Below are 19,035 nucleotides of genomic sequence, written 5' to 3' on the forward strand. Positions count from 1 at the left end.
CTCAGAGAGCCTCAGGAAGTATTACCAGGAGAGTACAGAATTGGGGACAGGCCTGGTCCACATGCTCCTTTACAGCCTCAGAAGGAATTAGCCTGCCAACATACTGACCACCTCACACTTTCAGTCTCCAGAATAACACGAGAAACTCAGTTGTGGAGGCCCAGTACTTTGTTATAGAACCCCTAGAAGACTGGAGTCAAGGCTTAGTCAGGAAAGCCTCACAGAAAAGATGCTCTCTGGGTAGTGTGGGGAGGCAGAGCCACCTGGAAAGGACAAAGATCGAAAAAGAGGCAGCATGGTGAGAGCCAGCCATTTTTCTCAAATGTTACGCTTGGTGCCCACAAATGTTTGATGAGAGTTGGCTTTGTTGTTCTGTTTTTTGGGGCTTTTGTGTGCGTGCGTGCACATGCACCAATACCAGACTTGAATGCAGGGCTTATGCAACTACCCTCTCCCTCCCAAATCTCTCAGCTCCTACTCAGTCTTCATAGCCAGATCAAGTAGGTCCTACTCCAGGTCATTCGCCCCAGATGCCAAATCTGGCTCCTGAACTCTTGTATCAAGACCCTTGATTCCCACCTCCCTTATAGACATTTTAAAGGAGACCAAAGTATTCATGCATACACTCTCTCCATTACCAGTCTGCAGGCCCATGAAGAACAAAAAACACATTTTCAAGTCTGTTTTGGAAACAAGCCCTGGGACACAACAGGGACTCAAATGACTTCTTTAAGTAGGGGGCTATCTGCTACAAGGCACAAACCAACTTTCCCTGGAGAAAAGGCTTCATGAGATCTGTGTCTCAGGATACACCCATTGAAATTGAAGGCAGAGCCTCGAATAAGAAAGGCAAAGTGTAAACAGACTTGGAGAAACCAGGATGGAGTCCCCAGGATACAAAAGGTTAGAGCATACCCAGCGCTCTCCAACTAGCATCCGAGGTACAACAGTGGAGAAACTCAAGAGCCCAGGCCAAAACTCACCACAAACTCTAGGAACCTGTGAACCTAGAAGGCATTACAAGAAGGAGTAGCAGCTAGCTGAGGTGGCCAGATGGCTCAAGGTGGCTCACACCTGTAATCCTAATTACTCAGGATCAGGAGGCTGAGATCTGAGGATCAAGGTTCAAAGCCAGCCCAGGTACAAAAGGACCTGAGACTTTTATCTCCTATTAACCTCTAGAAAATGGGAAATGGGGCTTGGCTCAAGCGTAGGGTGGTAGCCTTGAGCTGAAGAGCTCAGGGACAGTACCCAGGCCCAGGGGTAGCCTTGAGCTGAAGAGCTCAGGGACAGTACCCAGGCCCAGAATTCAAGCCCCATGATCCACAAAAAAGGCGGTGAGTGGGGGAAGACAGCATCCAATGGAAGGAAAACCCTTAGGGCTGGGAATGTGGCTTAGTGGTAGAGTGCTTGCCTAGCATGTATGAAGTCCTCAGTACATAGAAAAAGCCAGAAGTGGTGCTGTGGCTCAAGTGGCAGAGTGCTAGCCTTAAGAAAGCCCCAAAACAGTACTCAGGCCTTGAGTCCAAGCCCCAGGACTGGCAATAAAAAAAAAAAAAAATTGTTTTTGAAAACTTTCTAAGAACAAACCTAGCAGAACACAATCATGGTAAATTACAAACAATCACTTACCACTTACATTTCTTCTCTAGTCAGTTTCCTGCCTCCAGGAAAGAAACATTCACCACACAGCCAAGATTCCTAACAGCTCAGTCTGACTGAATGTACCCTGCTGGCCCACGAGAGCTCAGTAAAACCTTTAATCACTCTGATCCGATCATTTCTATTCCTGTGTACCTTGCAGATGAAAATTGCTCGAAAGACTTTTTAAAAGTTAATTGCAACTTGACTACGTGTTCGTTAAACATGGCACTTGAAATATGATGTAAAAAATCAGTGTTAATAAAATCTTTTAATAAAAAGTAATTGCAACTAAAATTATCACTGCTTACACCATCTTGCCATGTTGTGACTTTTCCCCTGTAGATAAGGAAATTGAGATGCAAGACAGGTATTCAAGCAGAAGAAGCTGCTAGGATCTGAGCCCGATCTGCCTGGCTCCAGAGCTTCCTCTCCTGAAGTCAGTGCAGGCTGCTGCTCCTCACAGGTCAGCTTAAAGAAGGAAATAAAAACCAAAGAAAAAAAATGGACCAACGCACACGTGTGCTCCTTTTTAATCGGAAATTGATTCCTTGTGCGTGCTCTTGTTTTTCTCTCCTCGTGATGAAGGATTAACTGCTTCCCCAGTGAATGTTTTGTCTGTTTATTTGGGGGCAGGCACTGGGTGCTTGCTGGGTGTGCTCACTCAGTGTTCTGCCACTGGAGCCACAGCTCCAGCCCCGCTTTGTCTAATGGGTAGCTTCCACATCTCAGACTACAGTTACAAGTATGAGCCCCCAGCATCTAGCTTTTATGTTTTACTTTTTTGGGGGGGTCAGTCTCAGGGCTCAACTCTGGGCCTGAGCGCTCTTCAGCTCAAGGCTAGGGCTCTGCAACTTTGAGCCACAGCACCACTTCTGGTTTTCTGGTGGTTTGCTGGACATAAGAGTCTCATGGACTTTCCTGCTGGGCTGGCTTTGAACCACAATCTTCAGATCTCAGCCTCCCGAGTAGCTAGGATTACAGGTGTGAGCCACCAGTGCCCCACTGTTTTACTTTTTGTAAACAGCTATAAGGCCATTTCTTTTAACTATAGCAACATCCAATTCTATAGAATGTCACAGAAGGTTTAACGGGAAGTAAGTAGAGAAATAGGAATCTAACACTGACGCTCAGACTCTGTGAATTAGTAGTACTTGTCTCTCTCTGCCTTTCATTATGCTGTCTTTTTCCTTGATGGCAGAACAGTCAGCCCTTAGCTTTTTCACTCAATGCTGGCACTCTACCACCTGAGCCACAGCTCTACTTCTGGCTTTTCGGCAGGTTAAGTGGAGATAAGATCCTCAGAGTTTCTTGTCCAGACTAGTTTTAAACCACGAGCTTTAGATCTCAGCCACCTAAGTATCTAGAACACAGGTGTGAGTCACTCAAATCACCTGTGTCGGTGAGCGTATGTTTGGGTATAGTCTATCATTCTCTCCAAAGTACTTATTGCCACTACCAAAGCTCTCGGGAGTTAGAGAGCTTAAGTTTAAATTCAGGGTCAGTCCCATAAGCTCTAAATAATCATACAGCAAAAGACAAACCCCCCAGGTCCAGCATTTTGGAACTGACAGTGCTAGTCTAATTCTCATATGGTTTCCAGAAGGCTCTGATATAAGAAAGGTCACTGCTTTGCTTCCTTCTGTCACCAATGGCATATGACTGGCTCGAAACAGACACTACTACAAACTACATAGATTCAGAATTTCAGTTTGCCACACACAAAGAAATTCCAAGCTGCAAGTGGACAATCTGTATATCAAACTGGGCTTTGGGTCTCTGAGTTAATTGGGTTCTGTTTCTAAAAATTGACGTCAGTTCCCAAAGCTGATATGTAAAACAAAAAGCAGCTCCACCTAGCTGATGAGATTTGGACATGGATAACTCCCAGCAGTGGGAAAATGAAAGGGAGAAAAGTTCTCTACCTCAAAGATGTCACATCACAGTAAGTGTGCAGGGACCTGCAGTGAGCCCAGAGGCTACAGAAGACCCAGCAGGAGAACAGGAGAAACACAATCAGACACACATTATAAAAATGGTGTGTAACTGGACAAGCTCCAGCAGCTCATGCCTATAATCCTAGCTACTCAAGAGGCTGAAATCTAAGGATCGTGATTCAAAGTCAGCCTGGCAGGGAAAGTCAAGACTCATCTCCAATTAAGCATCACTGCCCCCCACCCCACCAAAAAAAAAAAAAAAAAAAAAAAAAAAAAAGAAAAAGAAAAAGAGCCAGAAGCAGAGCTGTGGTTCAAGTGGTGGAGTGCTTGCTTTGAGTAACAAAGCTCAGGCACTGAGTTCAAGCCCCAGGACCCCATCCACAGTGCAAAAAAGGACAAGACTGGGCGGGAAGTTTGGCCTAGTGGTAAATTGCTTGCCTAGCCTCAACAGTGCTGAGGTTTAAGTGGTAGAGCTGTAGCCTTGAGAAAGTCCAAGAACAGTGCTCAGGCCCTGAGCTCAAGCTCAGGACTGGCAAAGAAAAAAAAAAAAAGGATAAGACTGCGGATGTAAGCATAGTATATACTTGTACAAGGATCCTTTGGCATGTACAGGGATTGCTAACACCAGATGAGATGGATGGAAGGATGGAGGGATGAAGGGATGGAGGAGGGATGGAGGGATGGATGTAAAGTTTTACATACCTATAGTCCTAGGAGAAGTGGGGAATGAAAAAAGGACAAGTTAAGATGATTGCCCTGTACGCTCCAGTCCTACTATGTCCACAATGTATTTTTTTCCTGTGTAGCACAAATCCGCATAAATCCTAATTAAAATACATCCAACACTTTTTTCTTTGCCAGTCCTGGGGCTTGAACTCAGAGCCTGGGCACTGGCCCTGGACGCTTTTTGCTCAAGGCTAACGTTCTGCCACCTGAGCCACAGCACCAGTTCTGGCTTTTTCTGTGTAGGTAGTACCAAGGAAATGAACCCAGGGCTTTGTACATGTTAGGCAAACACTCTACCACTATACTACAGTTCTGACCCTACACAACACTTTTAAGCTAACAAATATCAAAAATACTGTTGGCTCAATCCCAGTACAAAAGAGAGAAAGAGAAAATGAATGAACATGTCATGTATGTATAAACTGTTTAATAGGATACTTCTGAAACAATAAATTTAATTAAGCCTGCTCTTTTCATTCCTTTCAACCCTCTCCCAAATGTAGGTGAAACAAACAGTAACTATTAAAAGGTTCTGTTAAAATTCTGGGGCTGGCGTGGCCTGCATGCTCAAGGCCCTCTAGCCTTGAGAGAAAAAAAAAAAATCTAAAGAAAAAAAAATTAGGCCGGGAGTTTGGCCTAGTGGTTAAAGCGCTTGCCTAGCATGCACGAAAACTCGGGTTCGATTCCTCGGTACCACATAAATAGAAAAAAGCCAGAAGTGGTGCTGAGGCTCAAGTGGTAGAGCTCTAGCCTTGAGAAAGTCCAAGGACAGTGCTCAGGCCATGAGCTCAAGCCCAGGACTGGCAAAAAAAAAAAAAAAAGAAAAAAGAAAAAAAAATTAATCCTTGATATGTGGATATTAGATCCAAACAGTATAAGAGTGATGACTCCGTACTCAAATACTCAAGGTCATTGGTCTGAACTTGGAGATATAAATATAAATAGACATATAAACCTATGATGGGATATATGTTCTATAGACATATTGATAGATCGATATGTATCTATGACATACAAACTCAGTTTAATTTTAATTTTGTTCTTACATTTATGTGCCAGTGATTGCATATAGAGATTCCATTCTTGAATACTTGTTTGTTAAACTTGACATTTGAAATACGATGCAAAAAAAAAAATCGGTGTTAATAAAATCTTTTAATAAAAAAAGAAAACTAAAAAGAGGTAGAGCTCTGGCCTTGAGAAAGCCCAAGGACAGTGCTCAGGCCCTGAGTTCAAGGCCCAGGACTGCCAAAAAAAATTAATATACTGCTAAATTCCTAAGTATTTTAAGGACCATGTGATAGTTGGTATGCACTGACCTAACCAATGAGCCATCCAAATACTTACTGTGCCAAGTAAATCTTCTGTGACATTATAAGATCATATAAATCTTATAATACTCAGTTTTTAAAATCTTATAGAAATGAGATATTGAAAAGAGATCCCTGCTATGAGCAAAAATAAACATCCAAAGAATAGGGAAGAAAAAAAAAAAAACAAATAAAAACAACATATAGAACGAACATGTGGGGTTTTTGGTCTTTTGTTTTTGTCTTAGCTTCAATTCTTGAGTCTTTGATATTTATAAAAAGAAAAAGAAGACACTGGCATTCACCATCTGCTACAAAGTAAAAATTAAGTTTCACTGTTAATTTAACCAAAGAAGAGAATTTCACTTTTTGAGTTTTCTTGTTTTTTGAGACAGATTTTCTTATGTAACCAGGCTAGTCTTCAATTTTCAGTTTTTCTCCCTCAACTTTCCCACTGTTAGGACTGCTCTAAGCTACCACTCCCGCTCCAGAGAATTTAATGGAAGGGAAGAAAGCAAAAATATTATACAGAAGGCACTTGTGGATAAATTTATAACACTCAGTCTGAAGAAATTCTTTCTTTAGGGTAGAGGGAAGCTGTACTGGAGACTGAACTAGGGCTCAAATACTTCTCCAAATGGAAATCTGGCTGCCTCTACCTCACTAGTGACTGGGGTCACTGGGGGGTCTCTACTCCTTGCTTTAGTCTCAGTAATTTCTGCTTCGAAAAACAAAACAAAACTTGAGAGCCAGGCACAGTGGCTCAGGCCTGTAATCCTTGCTAATCAGGAGGCTGAGATCTGGGGATCAAGGTTCAAAGCCAGCCAAGGCACAAAAGAATCTAAGACTCTTATCTGCAATTAACCTCTAGAAAATGGGAAGTGGGGCTTGGCTCAAGGGTAGAGCGGGAGCCTTGAGCTGAAGAGCTCAGGGACAGCGCCCAGGCCAAGTTCAAGCCCCAAGACCCACCAAAAAAAAAAAAAATCCCTTGATGTTTGTCACAGTGCTGTTTATTAACAAGCCTCTTTATCTACCGATTTCATATAGGCAATACGTTTATGATAAAGGGGCAAATGCTCCTGACTGCTAAACCAGTTTCTAGATTTTGTGTCTGTCTCTAACCTCCAGTGCAAACATGACATTCTAAAAAATATTAGTTGCAAATGCCATAAGCAGAAAAGCTGTAAAAGGAATCAGAACTACTTATTCTTTTGCAAATGTGATTTAGTTATTTATGTTGAATCATATACCTACCTGTACATAAATTCTGTCATTTAAAAAGTTACATCTTACTATGCTTTATTTTAATATTCTTTTTTTTTTTTTTTTGGCCAGTCCTGGGCATGAAATTCAGGAGACTTGCACTTGCCAGGCAAGTGTTCTTCCACTGAGCTAAATCCCTAACCCTCCCTTTAATATTCTGAAAAAGACATTACTACAAAATAACTGAAAATTAGCTAAGTTAAATTTGGTTCTTGCCAAGCACTGATGGCTCACACTTAGAATCCTAGCTTCTAAGGAGGATGAGAGGAAAGGATGTCAGTTTCGGGGCCAGGAGTTTGGCTCGCCTAACACACAGGAAGACCCAGGTCAGATTCCTCGGTACCACATACATAGAAAAAAGCCAAAGTGGTGCTGAGGCTCAAGTGGTAGAGCTCTAGCCTTGAGAAAGTCCAAGGACAGTGCTCAGGCCCTTAGATCAAGTCCAGGACTGGCAAAATATATACATATATATATATATACACACACACACACACACACATATATATATATATACACATATATACGAATGTTTGCTTTGGGAATCAAATTATGGCCTTTCTCTTTCTGTTTCATTTTGCCTTCCTCTTCTTTTTTTTCTACACGGTACCCACAAAATGCAAAGGAAGTAGAAGACAACTCCACGCATTTTACAATACAGGAAATAAGATTAAGGGGCCAGGAGTGTGGCCTAGTGGTGGAGTGAGTGCTTGCCTAGCATGCACAAAGATCCAGTTAAATTCCTCAGTACCACATACACAGAAGAAGCCAGAAGTGGTGCTGTGGCTCAAGTGGTAGAGCATTAGCCTTGAGAAAGGTCAGGGACAGTGCCTAGACCTTGAGGTCAAGTCCCAGAACAGGCCAAAAAAAAGATTTTGTTTAAAAAAAAAAAGAGGAAGCCGGGCACAGTGGCTCACACCTGTAATCCTAGCTACTCAGGAGGCTGAGATCTGAGCACTGTGGTTCAAAGCCAGCCCAGCAGGAAAGTCCATGAGACTCTTATGTCCAATTAACCACCAGAAAACCAGAAGTGGCGCTGTGGCTCCAGGAGTAGGACAGTAGCCTTGAGCTGAAGAGCTCAAGGATAATAATACCCTAGCCCAGAGTTTAATTCCCACAACTGAGAAAGAACGAAAGAGAGAAAGAGAAAGAGAGAAAGACAGAGAGATAGAGCGCAAGAGAGAGAGAGAGCGCGCGCATGAAAGAAAAGGTACCCACAGGCTGGGAATGTAGCTTAGTGGTAAAATGGTTGCCTAGCATGCATGAAGTCCCGGGTTTGACTCCTCAGTATCACAAAAACTGAAAAAAGCCAGAAGTGGCACTGTGGCTCAAGTGGTAGAATGCTAGCCTTGAACGACACAAAAGAAGCTCAAGGACAGTGTCCAGGCCCTGGGTTCAAGCCCTACAATTGGCAAAACAAACAAACAAACAAAAGCATTTACCCTGGAATAGACTTTTTACTTCAAAAAAAAAGTAAAGCAAGCTGGGCAGTTGTGTGGCCCATACACCTGCAACCCTAGCTGCTTAGAAACTGAGATCCACAAGACAATGGTTTGAAGCCAGAGGGGGGAAAAGCCTGAAAGACTCCATCTCCAAAACAGCAAAACTCAGGACTGAATGTATGGTTCAAGAGGGGATATGCCAAGCCAGGAGTGGTGAATCAAGCCTGTAATCCTAGCTACTCAGGAGGCTGAAATCTGAGCATTGTGGTTCAAAGCCAGCACTAAAGTCTGTGCGACTCTTATCTCCAATTAATCACTAGAGGAGGGAAAGTGGGGCTGTGGCTCATGGGGTGGAAGGTAGCCTTGAGCTGAAGGGCTCAGGGACAGCACCTAGGCCCAGAGATCAAGTCCCAAGACACACACACACACACACTCAGAGGTGATAAAGCCGAGACCAATTCTTAGTACTAAAAAGAAAAAGAAAAGCAGATTGAATGTAACCCTTCTATTAATTACAATAAAAAATATATGAAAAAAATTATAAAAAAATAAAAAGAAAAGCAGATTGATTGATTGATTGATTAACTGATTGGTATGTTACTGAGGATTGGACCTAAGGCCTGTGTATGCTAGGCATATAGACTGAGCTACATCCCTAGTCATTTTGGTGTGTGTGTGTGTGTGTGTGCGTGTGTGTTACACCTGTGTACAAGCGTGCTATTTCTTGGGACTTGATGTCAGTGCCAGAGCACTGTCTCTGACCCTCAAGCTTCCCTGTGCTCAAGGTGAGCCACAGAGCCACTTCTGGCTTTTTTCTGAGTCATTGATTGGAGATAAGAGTCTCATGGTCTCTCCTGCCCAGGCTGGCTGAGACCCGCGATCCTCATATCCCAGCCTCCAGAGTAGCCAGGATGACAGAGGTGGGCTACCACAGCCTGGTCCTCAGTCCTTTTCTTTTCTTTTCGAAGCAGGGTGGTGCTAAACCGTCCAGGCTGGCTTCAATTGCAGTCCTCTTGCCTCAGCCCTCCCAAGCAGCTCACAACATCATCCTCAGCTAAAACACTTTCTAAATGCTTAATTTACGGCTGTTACAGAGGGATTACAATCACATGAGTCAGGTAACAAATACAGTTCCTTTCATACAGGGTCTCCCCTCCCTTTTCTCTTCCAGTCCCTCCCTCCTGTGTCAATTTCATCAGTGTCCAGTGAGCTCCACTGCTGCACGTTCTCACTGTCTCTCTCAGGTCTGTACCCTCCTCCCCACCATCCCAAAGACACACACAGGAGTACACCATACATAAAAAAAAAAAAAAAAAAATTTAGCTGGGTGTGGTGGCTCATGCCTGTAACCCTACCTGCAGCGGGGGCTGATATCTGAGGATCGAGGTTCAAAGGCAGCTTGGTCCTCTTGTCTCTAGTTAACCAGCAAAAAATCGAAGTGGCACTGTGGCTCAAAATGGTAGCATACCAGCTTTGAGTTGAAGAGCTCCGGGACAGTGCCCAGGCCCAGGGTGCAAGTGCCATGACTACCACCAATAGTAATGTTTTAAAGGCAAGATCTTTTCCCATATCTTGGAGTTCATTTTAATATCCATTATTTTATATAAATATAAAGAGGCATGGTATACATTATTTTATCTTAAAGAGGCATGAAGGCATTGTTTCTTTGTGTTTCTCTCCCAAGAGTATCCTCTTTTGGTCTCACTGTATGTGAGTTATCTAGAATCCTGTATAATTTATCATACCCCAATGTCTTTTAGATCTAATTTTCAAATATCAGAAGGGAACACGCACCATTTGTCTCTTGGAGCTTGGCTGACCTCAATTAACATGATTTGTTCTAGTTCTATCCATTTCCTTGCAAATGACATAATTTTATTTGTTCTAAAAGCTGTGTAAAATTCCATTGTGTGAGCAGTGAGTTTGGCCTAGTGGTAGAGTGCTTGCCTAGCACACACAAAGACAGACCTGGGTTCGATTCCTCAGAGTCACTTACATAGAAAAAAGCCAGAAGTGGTGCTGTGGCTCAAGTGGCAGACCACTAGCCTTAAGGGGAAAAAAAGCCCAAGGACAGTGCTTAGGCCCTGAGTTTAAGCCCCAGGACTGGCAAAAAACCAAAAACTCCATTGTGCATAGCTAGATGTTTTGGATCCACTCATCTATTGCAGGGCATCTGGGCTGTTCTCTTATCTTGGCGATTGTGAATAGTGTGGTAATGAATACAGAAATTCAGGTGTCTTTATCATATCCTAGCTTATAACATTCAGAGTGGATGCCAAAATACTTTTTTTTTTTTTTTTTTTGGCCAGTCCTGGGCTTGAGCTCAGGGCCTGAGCACTGTCCTTGGACTTTCTCAAGGCTAGCACTCTACCACTTGAGCCTTAGCACCACTTCTAGCTTTCTTTTCTCCTATGTATGTGGTACTGAGGAATCGAACCCAGGTCTTCTCGTATGCTAGGCAAGCAATCTACCACTAGGCCAAACTCCCGGCCCCCCAAAGAATTTTTTAAAGCAGCACTGTCTTGCCCTTACTGTTGTGCCAGTCGTGGGGCTTGAACTCAGAGCGGGGCACTGCCTCTGAGCTTTCTCAAGGCTAGAGCTCTGCCACTTGAGACAGAGGACCACTTCTGGCTTTTTCTGTGTGTGTGATACTGAGGAATCAAACTCAGGGCTTCGTGCATGCTAAGCAAACACTCTACCACTAGGTCATACTCCCAGCCCACACATCCAGCTTTTTCTGCATATGTGGTAACTAAAGAATCTAACCTAAGTCTTTGTGCATGCTAGGCAAGCATGCTACCACTAGCTCAAACTCTGGGCCCAACTTCAAACATTATAATTTCAAGGAATACATACTTTTCAATATGGTATAAAACATGTATCACAGAGTTCATGCTCTGAGCAACAACACAGCAGAGCACTCAAGGCCAAATTGAAGTCCCAGAGCTACCAAAAAAGAAAAAAAAAGGTGAAATTCAAGTACAAAGGTAACTTTTTGGCAAGCATATGCGACATGACCAGTTAAGGATGGAAGCTTCATTCATTCTTCAAAATCAGATCCAGCATGAAATGCTTTCTGGAAGACTGCTTAAAAGGCATAGAATACTGCAATCTAATTTGTATCCTGCTCAGCCCTATCACCAGACTGTCAGGGCATAACCGAAAGAAAATCAGAAGAAGATGGCGAATGATAGAACAGGGAGATTTTATATTACAACTAAGAATCCTACAGAATTCTAGTACAAGAAGGAACATAAAGAGACAAGACCCGTTTCATGCTCATTGAGTGGGTGAAGATCAAATCTTCTGGGGGTTAGAAAGTAAGGAGAATCAAAGGGAGAGCTTCAAACTCCTGAAGACTAACTTACCCAGCACGGAGCTCTGCCCAGGCAGGGGGAGGGCTGTGCCTCCTGCTGCAGACAACCACAGGGCAGGGACGGACAGCAGCACTCACTCACATGAGGCTGACTCTACCAACAGTAACACTTCTGGAAAGCAACACAGATTCCAGCACCTTGTAACCCAGGTTCCACCTGAGGTAAAGCAGATCTCCTGACAGACATACAGACATATATGAAACAGAACAGATGTTTCTGGGCACTAGTGGCTCTCATCTGTAATCCTAACTACTTAGGAAGCTGAGATCTGAGGACTGCAGTGTTGGAAACTGCCTCTGGGTCTCTTAACTTGTTGCCTAGGACTTTTAATATGATAGGCTTAGTAATGCTTTAAGTTGCTTTGATCTGTGTTAAGAAACATCTGGACTGCTATCTTGACAGTTGATTTGTAGACCATTCTGATTTACCTTAAAGAAATGTTTGAAGTGTTATCTCGACAGGTCGACTTGCTCCATCTCCTGTCTTCCTAAACCCCCTTTCCTGCTGATAATGAGATTCTCGCAAACTCCCTTTTCCTGCCTATAATGAATCTTGTAAATTAAAAATTCCGCTGCGCTAGCCCCTGCTTTCGAGCCCTATATAAACCCCCTCTGACTTTCAACAAACAGACCTTGATCAGAGCACTGTCTTGTCTCATTTCTTTGTGTTTGTCTGTCCCACTCATTTAGGTACAGTTCCCTCTCGGGTCAGTGCACTGCAGTTCAAAACCAGCCCTGGAAAGGAAGTCCATAAAATTCTTATCTCCAATTAACCACCAGAAAACAAGCAGCACTGTGGCTCAAATGGCAGATCTTTAGTCTTGAGCAAAAAGCTTAGGAACAGCACCTAAGTCCTGAGTTCAAGGCCCATGAAAGAACAGACCTCATTCTATTTATGTATTATACTGAACAATAATAGTATTTCTTCTACAGTTTCTTTTTTAGTGTGTGCTGTGTTGTTTTGAAACAGGGTCTCACTACATCACCTAGTCTGGCCTCAAACTCTTGATTCTCCTGCCTGAACCTCTGAGGCTAGGATTATAGGTATGAGCTACCCTCACTCATTTTACAGTTTCTTTTTTTTTTTAGGGGACGGGGATGGGGGGGGTCATGGAGCTTGAAGTCTGGGCCTGGGTGCTGTCCCCGAGCTCTTCAGCTCAAGGCTGTGCCCTACCCCTGGTGCCACAGCCCCACTTCCCTTTTTCTAGAGATTAACTGGAGATAAAGTCTCACAGTCTTTAGAGCCCAGGCTGGCTTTGAACTGTGTCCTCAGATCTCAGCTTCCTGAGCAGCATGAGCCACCTTGCCTGGCTCATTTTATTGTTTCTTAATGTAGACCAAAGTATGATATAACAAAAGAAAAAACATGGCAGACGAAACAATTCAGTTTAAGGATCAGATGTCTAATTTGATTAATGGCAAAATGTAGACTGTTTCAGCTAAGCATGGTGGTGCATGCCTGCAATCCCAGCCCTTGGGAGACAGAAGCAACATCTCAGATTTGGAGGACAGCCTGGGCTACACAGTGAGACTTAGTTTCAAAAAGAAACAAATGCTTGGGAGTTTGGCCTAGTGGTAGAGTGCTTGCCTAGCATGCACTAAGACCTGGGTTTGATTCTTTGGTAAGACATACATAAAAAGTCAGAAGTGGTTCTGAGGCTCAAGTGGTAGAGCTCTAGCCTTGAGAAAGTCCAAGGACAGTGCTCAGGCCCTGAGTTCAAGCCCAGGACTAGCAAAAAAGAAACAAGTTTCAGCAGCAGCATTCATAGTAAGATTGAGATATATATACCAGGGTGAAAACAATGGATAATTAGAACCAAAATGTTTGCCTTGGCTTAGAAGACAACACTAGTATAAAACTGAGGAGGCTAACAGAACTCCAGACTGCAAGTGTCACTAACCCCTAATCTGTATACTGAAAAGAAAAAATCTAGAAACAAGCTAGGTACTGGTGTCTCACAGCTGTGGTCCTAACTCAGGAGGCAGAGATCTGAGGATGATGGTTCAAAATCCACCCTGGGGCTGGGAGTTTGGCCTAGTGGTACAGTGCTTGCCTAGCATGCATGCAGACCTGGGTTCGATTCCTTGGTACCACATACATAGCAAAAAGCCAGAAGTGGTGCTGAGGCTCAAGTGGTAGAGTGCTAGCCTTGAGAAAGTCCAAGGACAGTGCTCAAGCCCTGAGCCCAAGCCCAGGACTGGAAACAACAAAAAACAAAAAACAAAACAAAACAAAAAAACGAACAAAATCCGCCCTGGGAGGGAAGTCTATGAAACTTTTTTTTCCCCCCAATTAGCCACCAGAAAACCAAAGTGGAGCTGTGGCTCAGAGTGATAGAGCACTAGCCTTGAGCAAAAGAGCTCAGGGGAAGCACACAGGCCCCAAGTTTAAGCCCCACAACCAAAAACAACAAAGGAAGATCCAGAAATAACAATGAACATCTGGTAGCAAGGATAAACTCAAGGCCTAGCCTGCAGTAGCTAAAGAGTTTGAGTATTCCTTATCTAAGGTGTTTTGAGATCAAAAGTTCCTGATTACAGATTTTTTCCAGATTTCAGATTACTTGCATATTCATAATGCATAATCTTAGATAAGATGCCTATCTAAATACAAAGCCCACTTATTTTCATATATATCTAATCCATATCATATGGACTGAAGGCACGTTTACAATTCTTTGCATATTCATAATGCGTAATCCTAGATAAGATCGCTATCTAAACACAAAGCCCCCTTATTTTCATATGTATCTCATGCATATGGACTGACCGGCACCTTTACAATTCTTTGCCCTCCACACTCACTATGTTAGTGACCCATGCTTATGATACAAGCACTCTACCACTGACATATGCCCAAGCCCTGAACATTTTCAGAAAAAACTGTGCATGAAACAAAGTTTATGTATCACAACTAAAAGAGCTGGCAGGGTCTTTGTGCCCCTGGAGTTGGCTGATGGCCAATCAATCATCCATTACATAACTGCATTTTGATTGTGACCCATCAAATGAGGTTAGGTATAAGGTCAACACTCCAAAATCTGTTGTGTTTTGGATTTTGGAGCATTTAGGATTTCAGCTTTTTGGATATATTCAAACTATTTTTTTCCACTACAAGAAACCACAGCTATTATGAAAAGGGTGAAACAAGACTATTTTCCATTTGAGGCCTGCCTGGGAGGCACACTTTTTAAAAGCAAAGCAAAGAAACAAAGGCCTCTAAAGAAATGGATGGTTTTAGGGCTGGGATGATAAGTCTGGTACAGTTTATCATATCTGAAGAAGACTAAGTACTAAGAGTTGTATCTAAAACATTTAGCAGCCAATTCTAACAAACTCCTACTGGAAAAAGATGGTGCAATCAATATATACGATAGGTGGAAACATGAAATTAGTTTGTCTATGCTTTGGTATGTGACCACAAGGACCAATACACAAATAAACCTGACTTTTTTGGGGGGAGGGAGGGGGACCTCAGGGCCTGAGCACTGTCCTTAGGCGTTTTTTGGGTGTTTTTTTGTTTTGGGTTTTTTTGTTTGTGTTTTGCCAGTCCTGGGCTTGGGCTCAGAGTCTGAGCACTGTCCTTGGGTTTTCTCAAGGCTAGAGCACTTCTACTTGAGTCAGAGCAACACTTCTGGCTTTTTTTTCTATGTATGTGGTACCAAGGAATCAAACCTGGGTCTTTGTGCATGCTAGGCAAGCACTCTACCACTAGGCCAAACTCCCAGCCCACTGATTTTTTTTTTTTTAAGAAAAAGCTGTGAAATTCCAATTCATAATAATTGACCAGTCTCAACAATCATCAAAATGCTCAACATTTTCTGATTTTGGCCTAGCTACTCAACAAGATGAGATCTGAGTATCTCAGCTCGAAACCAGCTCTAGAAGAAAAGTTCATGAACTCTAATCTTCTAATCTTCAATTAGTCACCAATAAGCCACAGGCAGATCTGTGGTTCCAGTGGTAGAGTGATACAGCTGCCAGCCTTGAGCACAGAAGCTCAAGGAGAGCAACTGAAGTTCTCAATTTCAAGCCCCAGGACCTGCACCAGGGGAAAAAAAAAAAAGTATGTCCCACCCAATTTATGCTAATAAATTAACAAACTGACTCTATCACTATGCACTAAATCAAAACTCTAAAAGCAGGCTTCATTGCCCAGCTATTCGCTTCCTTCAAGATCTTTACTACCCTAGTTTTTTTCTATATACATCCCAGGATTAAGTTATATTAAATTTTTAGACTTGATAAGCAATATGTATACATTGCCAGCTCAGCCCATCAAGTGAAGACGGCAATGATTACAATGCCACCCTCATACAAGTCACCTGGCCTGACGTGTCCTCCCTCTCCTCCTACCCACGCACTCCCAGCTTCTTTCTGAGCATGGTGTTTGCAAAGGAGGGGAAGAGTCGATCCTTCCAGCTGTCTATTTTCTGTCCCCATGAAGATTTCAGGCAGGCACAAGGGCCTCCCCCCTGTGATTCTCGGTACTCAGGGGACAGATCTGAAGATCACAGACTCGAAGCCGGCCTGGGCAGGAAACGGGGTGAAAGGCTGATGAGGTCCACGTGCGCGTGCGCACACACGCGCACGGTCAGAGGTGGAGGAGTGGCTCAGGCGGCGGAGCTCCAGCCCTGGGCAGCACGAGCCCTGGCCGGCGCCCGGGCCGAGTGCAGGCTGCAGTCCCGGGGCGCGCGGGCGCGGGCGCGCGCACTCTCGCTGCGCGGGCGGGCGCGGGTACGCGCCCCTCCCCACAGTAACTCACCAGAAACCCGCCCGACCCTCAGCCACGGCCTCGCCGTGTGGGTTCACAGCAACGACGTGACGGCCGGGTCGGGGTGTGCGCGGAGGCGGACCCACACCCCCGACCGCGCGCCCCGCAGGGACGGGGCTCTGGAGAAAGGCGAGGGACCGCGGACGGCGGCCCAGCCCGGCGGCCGAGGCCGCGGGGATGGCGGCTGCCGGTCCCGGGGTCTTCTGAAGCGGACGGGCAGAGGCCGGGCCGCCGCGCACGGACCCCGCCATCCCCGGCGACGCCCGGCCCCGCCCGCGGGCCCCACACCCGACCCCCAGCGCCCGGCCCGCAGGCCTCACCTCCGCGCGGAATCGAGGGCAGCTCGCGACGCCCGGTCCGGTCCGAGTGAGGCCGCCGCCTCCCGGCTCGCTCCCTCAAGGCTGCGCTCGGCCCCGGCCCCGGCCCCGCCCCCGGCCCGCCGCGCGCACCCCGGCCCCGCTGCGCCGCCGCTCCGGCCTCTCCGCCCCTCAGCCCGCCGATCGCCCCCGCCGCCCGAGCTGGGTGCGGCCTGCGGCGCGGCAGCCCAACAACACGCATCCCCATTGGCCCGCGCGCGCCGAGGCCGCCAAGCACCTCGCCACGCCATTGGCTGGGCCAAGACGGAAGGGGCGGGCCCGAGGCGGAGGGCGTGGCTGCGGCCTGCGAGGCGCTCGGGGCGCGACCCCGCCGCGCGCCGCGCCCGGCCGGGTCGGGGCTGCCAGCCGCTCCCCGCGGCGAGGCCCCGCCACCGTCGGCGGGAGCGGCCCTGGCGGGCCTCGGCGGCGCCGTGCGGGGCCGCTGGCCGGCCCCCCGCTCCCCCCCCCGGGCACTGGGCCGGCCCCCGGGCATCCGGCCGCAGGGCGAGGCCCCGGGCTCGGAGCCCCGGCGTCTGGGTGGGGTCCGAGCCGCGGGCCTGGGCGCTCCGATAAGGCTCCCCGCCGGACGCCCGAGGCCGGGGTCCGTGCCGGCGCCGGGCTCCGCAGGACCGGCGCGACCCCCTCCCCGTCCCTAGAGGACGCCGTCATCTTCTTGTGCTGGCGACGTGGCTCAAGCTGGGACCCTTGTTAGCCGGCCAAAAAGAAGGAAGAAGCCGTGCTCGGTGAAGAGAGACCCTGGCCACCGGGCAGTAACACCAACACTAGCCAAACGCCGCCTGTGGATTCAAAGAAAAGGCAGCTGAGGCTTGCACAGGGCGAAGGTCCGGCCTTACCTGGCAAGTACAACCCCTTGTACCACCAAAACACACCAGGGGGAAATGCCTGCCAACTACCCAGGAGGCGGAAGCTGCAGGCCAGGGCGAAAAGTCCGTACAATACTTCCTCAAGAGCAAGCCCCCGTGGTATGCACTCGGATAAACCCATGACTAGGCAGGCAGAAGTGAAAAGATCACAGCCCAGGATTGGCCCCTTTCTGCAAAAGCACAAGGCCTTACCTAAAATCAAAGTAAAGCCAAAAAAAAAAAAAAAGCTGGAAGATTGGCCCATGTGACCCAAAGCCTGGGAAAAAATGGGCAAAAGACCCAAATAAGCAGGTGCCAGTGCTAGCTAGGCATACAGATAATTCAGAGGCTGGCAACAAGAGGATCACAGTTCAGAGAGATAAGCTCAGGATCCCTCTTCCCATTCCACAACCCCTTGTAGTGATAATGTGCCTGTCACCTCACTGAGCCACTCAAGAGAGATCAGGAGGATGGGTGTTCCAGGCAGAAAAGTGCCTCAAGGAGGTAATCTGGACAGAGTGTGGGCCTGCCATCCCCCATGATGGCAGGAAGTCTGAAGTAGGTAGGTTGTCACTCATACTCAAGTCTCAGAAAGAGAAGAAACACTGGCCAAAAAAACAAGGCTGGAGGTGTGGCTCTGTGCCTAGCTAATATAACAGGCCAAGTTCAAACCCCAGTACTGGAAAACAAAACAACAAAAAGACGAGATAAAATCAAAATGGCTAATGACACAGGCAAGTGTTTTCAATATTATCAGTAACTTACTAAATGCCTATCAAAGACATACATACACCAGGCTGTCGAAAGGTCTGACGAATATCAAGTGCTGGCAATTATTCAAAGACAAGGAAATTCTCTTTTAGTGACATAAACACTAGAATGTTTTTTTGTTTTTGTTTTTGTTTTTGTTTTGCCAGTCCTGGGCTTGAGCTCAGGGCCTGAGCACTGTCCTTGGACTTTCTCAAGGCTAGAGCTCTACCACTTGAGCCTCAGCACCACTTCCGGCTTTTTTCTATGTATGTGATACCGAGGAATCGAACCCGGGTCTTCATGCATGCTAGGCAAGCACTTTAACCACTAGGCCAAACTCCGGCCCCTAGAATGTTTTTGGAAAAGAAAAGAAAATCCTTATTCCCTAGAGAAATTGGTGCTCAATCCAGCATCAGACACAGCAGGACTGTGCTGGCAGCATCATCTGAAACTGCCCCCACATGGAAATGAACAATGATACAGTCACACAGTGGAACAGTTCCAACAAGAAACTTGAACAAATCAAGCTATGCATGGCAACATGAATAAATCTGACAGTGATGAGCCAAACAAGACCGGTGCCAAAGCTTGCATCTGTAT

General features: G+C 45.9%; 1 protein-coding gene across 14 annotated transcripts in view; it reads right to left on the reverse strand.

Moving 5' to 3' along the window:
- Add1 (adducin 1) overlaps positions 1 to 16,892 on the reverse strand; it is a 54,163-nt gene extending 37,271 nt beyond the window's left edge. For 11 of the 14 annotated variants that reach the window (XM_090343896.1, XM_090343895.1, XM_090343894.1 and 8 more), the window contains exon 1: positions 16,787 to 16,892. The gene's annotated coding sequence lies outside the window, so the exon portion shown is untranslated. The remainder of the gene's footprint in view (positions 1 to 16,786) is intronic. The other 3 variants (XM_090343897.1, XM_090343910.1, XM_090343909.1) reach the window with 1 other exon arrangement.
- Between the last annotated feature and the right edge of the window lie 2,143 nt (positions 16,893 to 19,035).

This window comes from Megascapheus bottae, chromosome 13 (genome assembly GCF_031878675.1).
Source record: "Megascapheus bottae isolate mThoBot1 chromosome 13, mThoBot2.hap1, whole genome shotgun sequence".
Lineage (NCBI taxonomy): Eukaryota > Metazoa > Chordata > Mammalia > Rodentia > Geomyidae > Megascapheus > Megascapheus bottae.